The sequence below is a fragment of the Erinaceus europaeus genome, chromosome 4 (assembly GCF_950295315.1).
Source record: "Erinaceus europaeus chromosome 4, mEriEur2.1, whole genome shotgun sequence".
Classification (NCBI taxonomy): Eukaryota; Metazoa; Chordata; class Mammalia; order Eulipotyphla; family Erinaceidae; genus Erinaceus; species Erinaceus europaeus.
In genome coordinates, this window is record NC_080165.1 from 74,189,751 (window position 1) to 74,200,445 (window position 10,695).

Here is a 10,695-nt window from a genome sequence, read left to right on the forward strand (position 1 = left end):
ATGATTACAAAATGAGAATGAAATTATTTCCATATAGGTCTAAGTAAATTAATTTTATTTAATCTATGTGAAAATTAATTAGTATATAATCTTAGCACTGAGTATGATCCAGTATAATTATAGATGACATAGTACCTAATAAGAAGCAATAAATCCAAGATTTTAATTAGTAAATAACTGACATTTCCAAATATTTGTCAACTTGATTATCCACATTACTTTTGTTCTATTGCTTTTTTTTTGCTTTTTAAGTTTGCCTTATTCTTACCTGAAAATCAGAATATCTAAAATGTGACTGCTGTCATATTAACTTATATTCTAAAATATTTATGTCTGTAGTTGAAATGTTTATATATTTGAGCATGCAGCAGAAATTACATTTTTATGGCACTTACGTGTGGTACTTCAATAATGTGTGGCACAATTTTGAAACAAAATAATAATTGAAATGGAGATTTCACTTTAAAGTTGTCAGGCATAATATCACAGTCAGAAACATACAAAAATATGAAAATATTTAGTTAATATAGTCTCTTTTTTTCCTCGTTTTAAAATAATTTTATTTGTTTTAATAGAGAAAAACAGACACAAAGAGACACCAGGGCACTGCAAATCCCTGGCTTTTGGTGGTGCAGAGCACTGAACCTGGGACTTAAGAGCTTCAGAGGGCATGAAAGTCTATTTGTATAACCATTATGCTATCTTCCCTAGCCTCTAACTAATTTTATTTATTTACTTATTTATTTAATTTTCTAGTAGTGATTTCATAATGATTAATAAGATTTTAGGGTGTCAGGGGTACAATTGCATACAATTCCCACCACTTGAGTTCCCTTTTCCTCCATTGGAAGCTTCCCTATTCTTTATTCCTCTGAGAGTATGAACCAAAATTCTTTGTGGGGTACAGAAGATGGAAGGTCTGGCTTCTGTAATTGCTTCTCCACTGAACATGAATGTTGGCAGGTCAATCCATACTACCAGGCTGTTTCTATCTTTCTCTAGTGGGGTAGGGCTCTGGAGAGGTGAGGTTCTAGGATGGGTTGGTGAGGTCCTCTGCCCAAGGAAGTCTGAATAGTGTCATGGTAGCATCTGCAACTGGGTGGCTGAAAGGTGGTAAGATATATAGCAAGAAAAATAGTTTAATAAACAGAAACCCAAAGGTAGGCATAGAGCAGATGAAACTAAGGGTATTCATATGGGAAGAAGCTATGACGTTTATTTTAGGTATGTTCCAAGGGGTCCATGACTTTAATAATTTTTGCCTGAGCCTGACAGGTTGACATGCAGGTTGACAAAAAAAAATATATTGTCTGAGAAGATGGTGTCAAAGTTGAGAATAGGACTAGAAATCTGGATTAGAGCAGAGAGTAATTCTAAATAGGAGGAAGGTATATAAATACCATTAACTGGAAACCCTATTGATCTGACCTAGGTTCCATAAATATTCATACTTAGCACAGGAGCCTGTGTATCCTCTGAGTTCCTGTCAGTCTGAGCTCACAGTCCATGGAAAGAGGTAGGAACATTCTAGGCTGCACTCATTTTCAGGACCAGTCTTCCTCGAGTGGTATAGTAGGGTGACCAGTTAATATCTTCTTATTTAACCTATGACTAGTGTGATTTCCTAATATATTTTCCTTTTGGATAGTCTATGGAATTAAGTAAATATTTATCAAAAGTCTATAATACATTTTTCTTATAATTTTTTCATTAAATCGCTGGGGGAAATTTATTTTATCTTATGTAGTGAATAAAATCATAATAGAGTGATAAGAATGTTACATCACAATTATACTGTATAATTTTAAGTGTGTGTCCTTTGAAGAGTTTGAAATACATCAAAATGGGCTATATTGTTATCATATTATTTTTTAGAATGATTAAAAGTTAAATCTGACAATTCACAATATATAACCAAAGAAACCTAAGCACAGAAATTTAATAGATTCCTCAAAACTATGGTCAAGCATTAAGTTATTCATATACATATATGCTTTTATGCCTCCATATTTTCCTTTTATTTTAGATCTTTGCTATATTCTCCAAAAGGCTATTTATTGAGGGGAGGAGAGCGGAGGGAAGAGGAATGGAGGGGAGAGGAGAGGAGAGGAGAGGAGAGGAGAGGAGAGGAGAGGAGAGGAGAGGAGAGGAGAGGAGAGGAGAGGAGAAGAGAGGAGAGGAGAGGAGAGGAGAGGAGAGGAGAAGAGAGAGGAGGCAGCTTAATGTTCATGCAAAAACTCAAGCCTGAGGCTCCAAATCCCATCACCATAAACTAGAGCTGAATAGTGCTTTGCTTTCTCTTTCTCTCTGTATCTTTCCCTTGTATTTATGTCATAAAAATAAAACAAATAAAATATATTGTATAATAGCATAAGAGATGCTCAGCAAACTTAGCACCAAAAAAGCAAAAATGGGCAGAGGATGTGAACAGAACATTCACTCCAGAGGAGATCCAAAAGGCTAACAAACATATGAAATGCTGCTCTAGGTTGCTGATTGTCAGAGAAATGCAAATAAAGACAACACTGAGATACCACCTCACTCCTGTGAGAATGGCATACATCAAAAAGGACAGCAGCAACAAACGCTGGAGAGGCTGTGGGGACAGAGGAACCCTTCTGAACTGCTAGTGGGAATGTAAGTTGGTCCAGCCTCTGTGGAGAGCAGTCTGGAGAACTCTCAGAAGGCTAGACATGGACCTTCCATATGACCCAGTAATTCCTCTCCTGGGGATATACCCCAAGGACTCCATAACACCCAACCAAAAAGATGTGTGTACTATGTTCATAGCAACACAATTCATAATAGCTAAAACCTGGAAGCAACCCAGGTGTCCAACAACAGATGAGTGGCTGAGAAAGCTGTGGTATATATACACAATGGAATACTCTGCAGCTACTAAGAACAATGAACTCAACTTCTCTGACCCATCTTGGTCAGAGCTAGAAGGAATTATGTTAAGTGAGCTAAGTCAGAAAGATAAAGATGAGTATGGGATGATCCCACTCATCAACAGAAGTTGAGAAAGAAGATCTGAAAGGGAAACTAAAAGCAGGATCTGACTAAATTGAAAGTAGGGCACCAAAGTAAAAACCCTGTCGTGAGGGGGAGGGTGGACAATGTGGCTTCCTGGGCCAGCGGGGGTGGGGGGGTGGAGGTGGGGGTGGGGGGATGGGACAACACCATCATATTTAAGGTTCATTACTCACCAAAATGAAATGTCCTATGCATGCAGCACGTAACTGTATTTAGTAAGCAAAGTAACTGAAAGGTTCTGAAAAAAAGGCTGGTAAATTGATCAAGGATATCCACTACAAAAATTTATTCACATGATGATTTGGGTTGAATATAAGGAAACTACTTAGAACATAGTTAGAAAACTAGGGAAACAAGAGAGATGTGGAAGAGATTACAAGTAAGAAATTCAAGGAATTATTTTCTCTGTGTTAGGCATGTTCCACTTGCTTATCTTAAAGATGTCACCATCAAGACAAAACAATAAGAAAGAAATATAAAATGACAGATGGAAAAAAGAACACTTGAAGTTGATATAACAAAAACTATTGAGAAGTGAATTTCAATTTTAAATGCTTAACTGAATGTTTATGAGGATTTTAAATAATTTTGTAAGCTCAGAGAGCAATACAACTCAAACTTTGTGAAAGGTAAAGGAGCTGGTTCTTTTTATGAAGAGGACAGAGTCCTAGAGAAGGAATTGCTATTCTAGTTTATTCATACTTATTCCAAATTAGATAGATCTACACTACTTACTTTTCTGATTTTGACCAGAGAATCTGTTTTACTTCTTTCATTTAATTTATTCTTATTAAACTAACTTTGGTAGTGGAAATTGTACCCCAGTTATCCTACACTCTTGTTAATCATTATTAAAGCACTAATATAAAATTATATTCATTTTAAGTGTGCCTATTGGTGATTTTTGACAAAGTCTATATCTATTTAATCTTCCTCATACTTAGGTTGTTGAATACTTTGTCAAGCCACTTTTGGACAAATCCCCTTAAAACCCTGCTATAGTTTCTCAATCTTTTCCCTTGTAACTATCAACTCTGACTTCTGTCACTGTGGATTTGTTCTGCCTACTCAGAGAATTCTTTGCATTATTTAAATATTATATATATATATATATATATATATATATATATATGTGTGTGTGTGTGTGTGTTTTTCATATAGTTTTTTATTTTAGCCAAGTCAAAATTATCAGTTTGTTACCAAGACATTTATGCTCTGCCTAATTTTTTTTTTTTTTGCTTATCCTCAAATCTTGAAAATCTGTTTGTTTTCTTCTAGAAATATTATGTTTAGATTTTATTGTACGCCTTTGATGTCCTTTGATGTCCTTATGCTATACTGTGTGTATAGCATAAGAAAGTATCAAGGTTGGAGGCTGGGCAGTAGCATACCAGGTTAAGTGCACATAGTGCTAAGCACAAGGACCCACCTAAGGATCCCGGTTTGAGTCCCCAACTCCCTACCTGCAGGGGGTCACCTCACAAGCAGTGAAGTAGATCTGTAGGTGTCTTGTAGTGCAGGCACTGAACTTCAATGATAACCTTAGAGGAAAAAAAAAGTATAAAGGTTCATGTGCTTATTCATTTGTTCAATTTATTTTTTATTAACTTATTTTGACACAAGGGTTGTCACTGGGGATTGGTGCTGCCATGATTCCAACTGCTCTTGGTAGTCTTTTTTTTTTTTTTTTCATTTTTCTTTCTTCTAGAGACAGAGAGAATGGGGGACGGGGAGAGAGAACGGGAGACACTTGTAACAATGCTCCACTTCTTATGAAGCTCCCCACCGAAGGTGGGACTGGAGGCTTGAACATGAGTTCTTGAGCATGGTAAGGTGTGTGCTCAGTTTACCACTGCTTGGTCCCTAGTTTTATTTATTAATTTCTTTAACATTAGATCATCCAAGTGTCTCATCAATGTTTATAATAATACTAACCTCTTATCAAATGATCTTGCCACTTTTATCAAAAATCAGTTAACTCTAATAGTGTTAGCTAATTTTTGAATTTTTCATTTAGTGGACAATGGGGAGAAAGAGGAATTATTTTCATATCAACCCTCCTCCCAAAAGATGGAAGCTAACAGAGTTTATTCAAATTATTTCTAAAATCAATCATTTTTTCTTGTTCTCCCCAACTATGCAGTTTTTGTTTTTCCTGTGTCCAGGTTCTCAGCAGTTATATATAAAAAGTGAAGCCAAGTGTTTTGATGATTAACTATTTTTGCCTTCTGGGTGTCAACAGATACTTAAACTAGATTTCTTTTCTCTACATTAAGCAAGAATTCCTTTGTCTTCTCAGCTCTAAAAAATATTCAAACTATAATTCCATTCTTACCAGTAATACTATTGAAACTAGAGTTTATCCCTCTCCTCAGCTAGTAGGTCTAAATTGAAATCTCTTTTTTTAAGACCGGAGTTTCCTTCTTAGAAATATGGATGTTAATTACGATTTTCAACAATAATTTTCCATCCCTCTGTTCTAATCTTAGCAATGAGTTTTTTGAGTCCAAGAAAATTATAACTTTTCCTCTTATCAAATTATTAATTTCTTTTTAAAATCTCTGAGCTTACCAAGTACATACTTTGCACATATATTATTAAATCTATCCTTATGTATTTCAGGCAAGCTTTTTTAGAAATTGTCACAAAAATCAATTACACCCCTTAATTGTTTTATTAATTTAATTCCAAAAATGATTTTTTTACAAACTGGTGGTAGTGTAGAAAGGGTAGTAATAAAAGTCATGATTCTCAATGCAATGATTTTCTGTAATAAGAAAATCCTAGCCATATTAGACAAAAAAATAAATAAAATAAATAAATCCCCCAATGAAAGCTCACTTAACTTTAAAGAATATATATATATGCTAAGGATTCTACAGATGTAGACAGGTCTCTCTGATATCGATAATGGAGCTACCTACATACAAAAAAAACATGGTCTTTAAGTTGAACACAACTCTTTTTTTTTTTTTTCCTCCAGGGTTATTGCTGGCCTCAGCGCCTGCATCATGAATCCATCGCTCCTGGAGGCCATTTTTCCCCTTTTGTTGCCCTTGTTGTTGTAGCCTCGTTGTGACTATTATTATTGCCATTGTTGATGTTGTTCGTTGTTGGATAGGACAGAGAGAAATGGAGAGAGGAGGGGAAGACAGAGAGGGGGAGAGAAAGATAGACACCTGCAGACCTGCTTCACCGCCTGTGAAGCGACTCCCCTGCAGATGGGGAGCTTGGGGCTCAAACCTGATGCTGGTCCTTGCGCTTTGCACCACATGAGCTTAATCCACTGCGCCACCGCCTGACTCCCCACAACTCTTTATAGATTATGCCATCCAAAGATCTTAATAATTACCAAAAAAATTATCTGAAGAGGGCTGGGTGATGGCAAACCTAGTAGAGTGCACATGTTATGATATGCTAAGATATGATTGCAAGCCCATGGTCCCCACCAGCAGGGAGTGAAGCTTCACAAGCAATGGAGCAGTGTTGCAGATGTCTCTCATCTTTTCTCTCTCTCTCTTTCCTCCAGGGTATCACTGGGGCTCGGTGCCTACACTATAAATTCACTGTTCCTGGTGGCCATTTTTTTCCATCTTTGTTGTTAGATAGGACAGAGAGAAATTGAAAGAGGAGAGGAAGGTAGAGAGGGGGAGAAAAAGACACCTGCAGACCTGCTCCACTACTTGTGAAGTGATCCCCCCTGCAGTGTCAGAGGGGAGCCTGGGGCTTGAACCGGGATCTTTGCTCTGGCCCCTGTGCTTCGTATTATGTGCACTTATCCTGGTGAGATACTGGAAAATAAAAAGATAATAATGGAGATGATAATGGCTGCCTGGAGCAGTGGAGTCTTCAGGTAGGTATTGAGTTCTACCAATAATCCTGGAGGCGAAAAAAAAAGCATCTAGACTATAATACAATAGAAACTTTGATTTTTTTTTTATAGGGTTGGATATTCTTTTAGTAAATTCCCATAGGTCAGCTTGAACCAGATATAGCATTTGTAGAATTGTAAAAGGCCTAGAGATTAACAACAAGGAGAAATGTTTATTAGCAGAGTTTAACCTACATGGACAAGATTCTCTGGAATACACTTTTGAGAGATCTAACTACTATTCAGATATTTTTTGCTTTCCACACAAAAATACTGATAACAAAGAAGCTAGCTTTCTGAATCATTAGTTATTATATTATTTCTCTCACCAAGTTTCCTGATGGGTGTTTTATAGATTTTTCCTTAACTTCAAAATTAGATTTTTCAAGAATCTTGAAATAATTATAAAATAACAACACAGAAGCTTATATTGTGTTTCTTCTATTTGTGATATAATTTTTTTCCATAACCATAGAACCATATAAAGTAGATTCTGTGCTATAGTCTAATCAGTAAACAAAATGTTAGAATAAAATCCTTTCAAAATACTAAACAGATTGGACTTCTATTTCTTTTCTTTCTTCCCTTTCAACTTCTCTCTCTCTTAAATTTTGGGCTTTGGAGTGCTAAACTGATAGATAAAAAGATACCTAAAATGCTTCATTGCTCATGAAGTGTCCTCCCTGAAGGTGGGGACTTAGGCCTTGAACACAGGTCCTTAGGTACTATAATGTGTGTGTCCAACCAACCATGCTATTTCCTGGGACTCACTTCATTTTTCTGTTACAAATTTGAGTTTCGTGTGAGTGACTTTATGTCCTAACTGCACATTTATAATTTAAAGTTAATAGGTGGTAAACAAAATGATAAAAATACCCTTTTCACAAAATCAAGTTTAGTTTGTGTTTCTCTAAGTATGTGAGACACTTGAGCTTTTTCTTGGAAGCTATAATGAGTTTGACAGCATTGGGGTGGCCATTTATTTTCATTCATGAAAACTTTAATAAGGTGTCCATCTCATGAAAGCTCAAGAAAAGTGAGATTACACCAGAGGAAGTCAGGCACTATTTTTATTATTTGAGAGAAGAGGGAAGAAAAAGGAAGGACATTTGGAAGTAGTAATGGGTGTAGGTATGCCTTAGAAAGGATGTAAAGGTAGAAACATAGAAAATGTGGGTGATATATATATATATATATATATATATATATATAGAGAGAGAGAGAGAGAGAGAGAGATGGAGAGAGAGACAGAGAGAGAGAGAGATAGCTATAGATATAAAGTCAACCCATATCTGTGACCATGAGAGAACTACTTCAGTTTCCAATGGAGGACACAGGACTCTGGTGGTGGGAACAATATGGATTTGTGCCCCTACTATCTTATAATTTTGTAAATTAACATTAAATCACTAATAAAAAAAGTGAAAATTTAGTTTCAAAGTTACTTGTTAACATAGAAGCAAAAGGAAGCTCACACCAAAAGAAATAATACAATATTACATTTAAACAGTAAGGGAGAGATTCACTAAAAGATTGTGGTCTTTATTGCCAATCAGAATTTCTACATAAAGTATAAAGCCAGCGGGGGGAAATATATGAACTGCCAAGGAAATTGCCTTTATTCTGCCAAATGTTCCAGATGATCCTCCTTAAAAGATATTTTTGTCTTATGTTCCCATTTCTTTATTTCCATGCCTATAAGCCAGGCACAGAGAAAGTTCTTGATTGGTACACTGAATATGACTTGAAAGTTTTATCATCTTATTTATCATCTCAATTCCAAACCAATCAGGAGAAATAGGATCATATACTTCCCTTCTCTTTTTTTTAAATCTTAGATTTGAAAGTTAAATAAAAAATTTAATTTCTGTTAAATCATTTAAACCCAGTTAGTAACACTATTTACTAGGTGATTAAGAAATCAAGAAGAAATGTGATTTAACTTTGTCAAAGCATTAAATTCTTATGAAATACTTCAACATAAATCTTGGTACTGTCTCATAAATAATTCATTTTGAAGACAATTTGTTTTAAAGAAGACATCTTATTTCAAAAATAAATCAGAAATATTTATATCCTTATATATTTTATTTCAAAATATTGTTGCTAGTGCATACTTGAATTCAGTGAGTGTTTAGTAAATGTTTATTATGTGTCAGACCCTGTTAGGCATCAAGATATACTGTGGCATCTTTGGAAGGATATATTCTCTCTCAGAACAGAGGGATGGATTAGGAGTCTTTTGCAATAGATATATGGGCATGCAAATGTGGAAAAGGGTCAGAGACAACTTTTAGAAGTACAATGAACAGAACATGTTATCAAATTAGATGTGATGATGACTGAAGATTTAGAGATAGCTCCCTAGTTTCTAGTTTGGAGACTAAGTGGTGTTATTCAATGAGATAAACAAATATGCATTAGAGTAGTAACAGGCTCCAGCTTACCTCCAAAAATGAAATCTAAAGGAACTACTATTTAGCAAAATGTCCACAGTTAGAGATGACCTTATTCAACATCAGTAAGTATTTTTCCTGAACAGAAATGTTTCAAAACTTTGTAACATGTTAACCAATAAAGACTGTCCAGTGGAAAGTGCAGTAGGTATTAAGGAAGTCTCTTCCAAAGAGAGAGCTTAATCTTGGAATAATATTGCATCATAGATCAAACCACCTCTCTGAGCTGATGTTTTGAATCTATTCTAAGTATTAAACTGTGCTCACTGACTTGACTTGGGGCCATATATAACAAATACACTGATGGGGGTGTCACTTGATGAGGATTTCATCCCAAGCTTGTGTATCTGCAGCATCTGAGGGAGAAAGTCATATGACTTCCCCATGCCTCATCTTCATTATCTATGAAATGAAGACTCATATTTTCTTTACCAACTGTAAAAATCCACAATTTTTCTGGCCTTTTCTGGATGTTGAAATGAATAAAAGGAAGAGGAAATAGTTGAAATGAATGCTAGAGAAAATAAAAATATGCAGCTTTGGGTTTAAGTTAAAGAGATTTATTCCCTATTATTTATAGAATGTATGTGACATTTTGAAAGGAAAAATGGTTGAATAAGAACATGACTCAGATTTTTGGTGACCCCATTTTAATTTCAGTTTAAGGATTCCTAAAATTTAAAATTTTGGAAGGTGAATATTTATTTAGCACAGCATTATTCACCCTCCTATCCTGGATGTTAACAAATATGGTAACTGACAAGCAGGTTACCATATTCATGGACTTAATTGTATGCACATTTTAAAAACACTATTATCAACTTGGACTGGAGTTGGTGTATTGCACCAAATTAAAAGACTCTGGGATGGGAGGAAGGGTTCACGTCCTGAACATGATGGCAGAGAAGGACCTAGTGGGGGTTGTATTGTTATCTGCAAATGTTATACATATATAAACTATTGTATTTCACTGTCAAATGTAAACCATTAATCGTCCAGTAAAGAATTAAAATATATGTGTAAAATAAAAATTACTATTTTCTATTAAGTAGTTTTCTACTAAGATCAGTAAATTTCATTATGAATTGTTTGAAATGAAAATGCCCACTTTCAGTAAGAATCAAAACTGATAGTACCCAAAGTTAATCTAAGATCGTCTACTGATGCTGATCAAAGAACTTAATTCAACCTCACAGTCCAGTTCTTGCTGGCCAAAAAGAAAAAAAAAATATTAAGGAAGTAATAAAGGGCTATTCTGCATATCTATCATATTTACAGTTAGGGAAATGTTCTGTTTTATAGTATTAGTGTATATGTTATATATAATCAATT